A 6,821-nucleotide genomic window follows, 5' to 3' on the forward strand; every position below is an offset into this window, starting at 1 on the left:
TTTTTTTTTTGTCTTTTTGCCTTTTCTAGGGCCACTTCCACAGCATATGGAGTTTCCCAGGCTAGGGGTCTATTCGGAGCTGTAGCCACCAGCCTACGCCAGGGCCACAGCAACGTGGGATCTGAGCCACATCTGTGACCTACACCACAGCTCATGGCAATGCCAGATCCCTAACCCACTGAGCAAGGGCAGGGACCGAACCCGCACCCGCAACCTCATGGTTCCTAGTCGGATTCGTTAACCACTGCGCCACAAACGGGAACTCCTCTTTCTTTTCTTTTTTTTTTTTGTCTTTTGGAGCATATGGAGGTTCCCACGCTAGGGATCAAATTGGAGCTGTAGTCGCTGGACTACACTACAGCCACAGCAACATGGGATCCAAGCCACATCTGCAACCTATACCACAGCTCACCGCAACACCTGCTCCTTAACCCACTGAGCAAGGCCAGGAATGGAACCTGCATCCTCATAGATACTAGTTAGATTCGTTTCCACTGAGCCACAATGGGAACTCCAAGAAGCTATAATTTCTTAAAGTTTTGTTTAACATCACCATAAATCACCTTCTAGGTTCTTCAACCATTTATTGTGGAAGCCCCTTAAAAAGCCAGTTTTTTGTTTGTTTTGTTTTGTTTTGCAGCTGTTTTTTCTTTCAACAATATTTGGTATTTCCTTGGCAAAAGAAGCTGCTGAATAGTTGCTGAGTATGGGAAGAATGTGTCCACAAATGAGAAGCTTAGCATTCACATAGGGCTTATTTAAATCTTAAAATATTTACTTCACACTCTAAAGATACCAGTTATTGCCAAGTAATTGCCAAGTAATGAGAATATGCCCAATAAACTAAAAGATCTGAGCTTCAAGAGTCAAATTATGTCAGACACTCAATTTTCGGCTGAAAATATTGCAAATTAGACCAGGTTCTAACCATTTAGGAACAAAAGGCTCTGCACAAGTGGCTATCAACCAGAACCCCGGAGGCTGTCTTCCACAGCTGTCCTTCACAGGCGCTCGCTGGCTGCAAGGCAAGCCATGGAAACGTGATGCCTGCTTTTTCCAATAACTAGCTTTTTCACTCTAGTTATTATTCACTCGCTCTGGTCTTCAGCTTTCTCTCCTATAAAATAAAAGTGCTGCATTAGAACATATCTATGGTCCCTTCTAACTCTCCTGTTCTTTGAATCTATGTATCTATGTCTCTCATCTTCAAACGAGCATTGAAATATACCTTATACTTAATAACTATAATAATAATAATGTCTAGTATTTACTGAGTCCACACTATGAACTAGGCTGAAAGTTTACACTGCTGTTATCATTATTTACCACAATCATATCAGGTAGCTACTCATTATCACTATTTTCTACTTGAAAAAAAAGGCAACTAGTATCTCTAGATGAGACACCTAGGCTGGAGCTAAGTAGCAACTTACATAAAATCACAAAAATAAAAAGTTTTAGGGGCAAGGATTTGTATCCAATTCCATCTCACTCCAGAGCTTGAGCTGTTAATCTCTGTAGTCTTGGAAATGTCCAGGTACCATACTTTCAGCCGTGTTAAATAAGTAGAGGAGAGAGTATCTACCTAAGCTACTGACTAGAGGCAGTGTTTCAGAGCATTGAGCATAGATTAATCAAATATCCACAAATATTTTAATGCCAGAACATGGCTCATTTTTTTTTACCGTAGAACTACGCTATCATTACTCATCATAATTCCTTCACTCATCACCACCATTTCCAAATGCATGGATTGTAAAAGAAGAGTATGTGAGAAACCATCACTCAGTCCACCATCATTTGTGGAATGTCTGTTTCCATGGGCTGTATCATTTAAAGGAGTGTTTGGTCAGACTCACAGACATAGAAAACAAATTAGTGGTTACCAGTAGGAAGAAGCAAGGGAGGAAGAACAAGATAGAGGTCAAAGATAAAGAGGTATAAAATAAATAAGCTACAAAGATACACTGTATAACAGGGAGTATAGTCAATGTTTCATAAATAAAAGTATAACCTTTAAAAATTGTGAACCACTATGTTGTAACCTATTAATAAATAATGTTTTACATCAGTTATACTTCAATTTAAAAAAAAAACAAAAAGAGAAAAAGCAGAGGTTGGTTTATGCAGGTGATTCTCTGGAAGGGAAAATCAAGTCTGTGTTTGATTATTCTATTGGCTGAAGCAGAAATCTTACCGCAAGCAAAACTGTACAAAAGTAAGTTTGTTTTTGTCACCTGCATTTTCTCAACTCTGCCCATCTCACACTTCCCTCTTTCAACAGTGAGTGCTTCCTCTTTCTTTTCATGCTTTATACCCTCACCCTCTCTGCTTTTCAAAACCTCTTCTTGAAAACTATTGAGGACATAGCCGCCCAAAGTATTTAAGATGAAAACAATTAAAAGGTGTAAGTGCTGAGACATCTGTGTTAAGGTGACTTAATTAAGAATACAGATCAGCTGAGCCTCCTGGGTCAGCTTCCGCTGTTGCCAGGACCTTGGCTAGGTTTTTGGATCTTCCGAGGCACCGTCCTTGCCCCCGCACCTGCGCTCTCCATCTTCCTCGTCAGCGGAGCTTTCCTCCTTTGTTTGGTTCATGGCAGATTTTCTCCTGCTTTTTGCAGTGTTAGCCTCAGTCTGTATCCAAGAAATGTTCTGGCTTGCATATTTTAAACTTTTTAAGAAAGCCAGTGAGCGTTTGAAGAGTTTAAACCCAGGTGAGACAGCACTCTCTATGCAACTGCTGGCCTGTGTTTCTGGCTTAGACTTTGGAATCATGAGTGGAATATTTTCCTTTATAAATACCCAGTCTGACTCCTTGGGGCTGAGCACAGTGGGAACTCATGGAGACCCTCCCCAGGGATTCCCAATTTCAGCTTTCGCGTTGATGGTGATCCTAGTGCTGCACGTGTTCTGGGTGGGACCTTGTGGGTTTTGATGGCTGTGAGAAGAAAAAGTGATATGCCAGTCTTGTAGTTCTCCTCACCTATCTGCTGGTGTCAGCCTTGAGCTTCATAAATCCTCGTCATGGATTAAACACGGTATCAGCATACTTCATCATGGTGCTCACGGGACATCTGGGCATTCTTCATTCTTGGAGGCAGCTGCTGAAGCCTGAGACTCTGCCTGCTGGGTCAAGAGAAGGACTTCTGTCTCTTCAGGCAGCGCTCCAGATAACCTCCAAAGGCTTCTGAAACAGTAAGTTGACCCTTTAGAGGAAGCACAACTTTTGCCTTTTTTCTAAAAAGCCCTTTTCCTGATGAAATTTAGAAAAAAACAAAACTATCTAGATACAGTATGTTTCATGCAACCACCTTCTGAAAGGGATGCATCAGTGGTGTGCAGCCTGGCTACCCATAAAGTCACCTGGGGAAAATAAAGAATAGTGATTCCTGGGCTCCACTGTGCAGATTTAATTGGTCTGGGCACTTGGTAATTTTTTAAGGCTTCCTAGATGACTCTGATTTCCAGCCAAGATGAGAACTATTGGTGTCCAAATAGGAACTTTCAGAGAACGCTATAAATAAATGAGATGTTTAGCTATCTCCTAACTCAATTTGTGTTGAGCAAGTAAATATCTGAATATCAAATCCCAGTTAGCCTTTGTCTTTTTAAGTTTTGAAGTCACAAAAGATAAAGGGCTACGGTCTCTGTGAACTGTTTTCATGTACTTCACTAGCACCCTGTTGAATGAGAACCATGCTTCTAACTACAATAATAAATTGCACTTACTATGACAATTTAACCAAAGTAATCTACTGATTAATAAGCTGTATTTTTCTAATGTTTTTCCATTCTGAGTTTTGCATTTTTTGAAACATTACATTGTTTTTGAGCATAGATTCCATTTCTTTAAATAAAAACCAATCATTTCTGACTCCCTAGGAATATAAAAAACCAACAATGTTTGTGCAACTTCTGTTAAGTCTTTCCTTGGTTTAAGGCTTTTTATGGACTCTACCCTAAGGCAGTGTTTACCTGCTGAGTGCTAGTTGCTGGACTAGTGAATCCCCTTGTTCTATCTCATGGGCCTGTAGGTTGATGAGTGATGCTTCATTGGAGCTGACGGAAGTTTACTAAAAGCATCAGGAAAACAAGTCAGTAGGGTGGTATTGACACTTATAATTGTTCCTGTAATACTAACATTTCTGCCCAAATGGTATAGTGGAAAATTGGTAATATGTCTTAAACTGCCATATTCATGCTTTTACATAATCCACATAATCTTTGGATTTAGTAAATGTCTCTGGGTTTTGGTAGCAGATACAACATAACTTTATAGGAATATCTAAGATTTTTTTTTTAGCTTCCAAACAACCCTTTTGGTTTCCTTTTATAAGGAGAAGTTGTGCCTTTACTAACTAGAAATTGTTCCCAGTTGATGGTTTTTAGGAAGTTGATGTCATGAAAAAGAAATTCCGTACATGCTAAAGTGAGAACTTCAGTGAATCTCATATGTGCAAGCTAGCCGCTAAAAGAAGTAGAAGTAGCAGTTGAGGGGGCTCACCAGTGACATGACATATGGAAGAATTTGTCAATACTGTGCTGAGGAAGGATAATGGACGTTTAAAATGGAAACACAGCTGGGCTAGCCACACATCTTTCCATAAACCAGAACCTTACATACAAACTAGATCTTTATTATTGAAATCCCTTCTCAGGTTTAAATTATTAAAAATTTTCAATCTAGAGGTTCAGGAGGATTATAGTAAGACTGTAAACATAGGCAATTAGAGTTATTCCCTTAAAGTTTACCAAAACACTCATTCCGATGCTTCCACTCTGTTCTGCCATTTTCCACTTTTCTATAAGATTTTCTTCAGACTAGGTAAGTCATAGAGTCAAGGACATAGAGATTGAATAGTTAAATTCATTGTGCAAAGTTGAGGGACACAAGATCCCACTGAAGTGGGCTTCATTCCTTTTGGAACATGGTGTCTTTGATGAACAGGATAGGAAAAATAGAGATTTGGTTATTACTACTGACTTACAAATCACTTAAATGGATAGCCTAATAAATGCTTGGGTATCTATAAAGTGTATAAAAATCTAAGAATACTATTATTACTCATACTTAAGTTTTGGGGATGTCCTCAGTGCATTAGTAGTTTAAATTTAATAAAGAATCTGGTATACTGTGAAATCTTATTTATAAAAACATTTTGAGAAAATTTTCTTTGATGGTGAGACTATTGTCTTAGTTCAGGAAATTACCTGGAAATAAAGGAACTTTGCAATCCTTATTTCTCTAGTGAAATTGCCATAGTCAACATAGGCACTACTGTTGCAAATAGCCTTGCTTTGTCTGATGCCAGGAAGTCCAGAGTGAGAATAGTAGTCCTCTATTGCTGTGTATATATTGAAATGCACTTTATTTTATTTTTATCTTATTGCATTGCATTGTACTGCATTGCATTACATTTGCTATGGATAATGAGCTTTCTCAGTCCTGAGTGTTTGGGGAGGAGGTGATGGGATTAATCTTATACATTCTCCTCCACACAGGCTTTCTCAGGTTGAAGGGAAGTGTGGCCATATTCCAAGGTGACCTTGGAATGTGGATATTGCTACAGCACTTGACTATGTTGCTATGTGAATAATAGAGATTGATTTTTCTCTCCGTAATAAATTTGTATGTATTTTTAACTCATTATTAGTAATTGTCCTGGAAAAGTTTTGTTACCCTTGATCCTGGCCTGCTGGACTGGCTAGCCTCTTTTAGAGCATCTTAGTGAAAACATGGCTGAAAGGAATGAATGGTATCTGCAGAATGTTTAGAAAATGGCTTTTGTTCCCAATGTTTTATTTTTATTCTCAAGCACACTTCAGTGTTTGCTGAGTGTTACAGACAGGCATCAAAAATGCTAGGTGGGGAGTTCCCATTGTGGCAAAGCAGAAACTAATCTGATTAGTATCCGTGAGGATGAGGGTTCGATCCTGGCCTCACTCAGTGGGTTGGGATCCAGCGTTGTCATGAGCCATAGTGTAGGTCGTAGATGCGGCTTAGATCCCATGTTTCTATGGCCACACGTAGCCCAGCAGCTATAGCTCCCATTTGACCCCTAGCCTGGAAACTTTCATATGCCATGGGGGCAGCCCTAAAAAAAGCAAAAAAAAAAAAAACCCAAAAAAAATGTTAAGTGTTCTTATCCATAGAGTTGGTATAGCATAAGCCGTCATGACAGAAGCTTCCTTCTACCTGGTATTCTTCCCACTGGCCTCAAACTAGCCCCAAGACAGATCATAGTGGACTTGAGGTCTCTAGGAAGCCAAGGTGCCAGCCTGTCTTAGACATCAGCAGCCTGCTTCCTGGGAGAAGCTCTTTGAAAGTGCTGGATTTTTGTTGGCCAAGTTTTTCCTGGGCACCATTCCTAACTCCATGTAGACAAAATAGATGGCACAACAAAACGATTTAAAGTTCTTTGCTTTATAGAGAACTTTATGATTGCAATGTCTATATTTCTCATATAGTAAGAGGCCTTACTTCATTTTCTTAAATTTAGTATTTAGAGGGATAGGCACTACTACTATGTACAATATGTGTCATTTTATGTAGGCTTTTACTTATGCTGTGTTACGTCATATACACTTGCAATGTCAGACCTTGCATTCAGTACACAATGCAATAGACTCTTTCCAGACCTGTATTTTTCAAAAAATGATGAAAAAGATTGTCACTTAAAAATAGAAAGAATATGGATAAGCTATGTCAACATGAATTGGTTGTTTTTTCCAGGAAACTTTGCCTGGGAATGTTAGAGCTATAAACCAATTAAAAAACAAACAAAACAGAAAAACACTTCACTCTTTGCTTCAAGAAAT

At 39.1% G+C, this 6,821-nt stretch overlaps 1 pseudogene; it reads left to right on the top strand.

Moving 5' to 3' along the window:
• On the top strand, nt 2,480-5,922 carry LOC110256322 (annotated as a pseudogene).

This window comes from Sus scrofa, chromosome 13, assembly GCF_000003025.6.
Source record: "Sus scrofa isolate TJ Tabasco breed Duroc chromosome 13, Sscrofa11.1, whole genome shotgun sequence".
NCBI lineage: Eukaryota > Metazoa > Chordata > Mammalia > Artiodactyla > Suidae > Sus > Sus scrofa.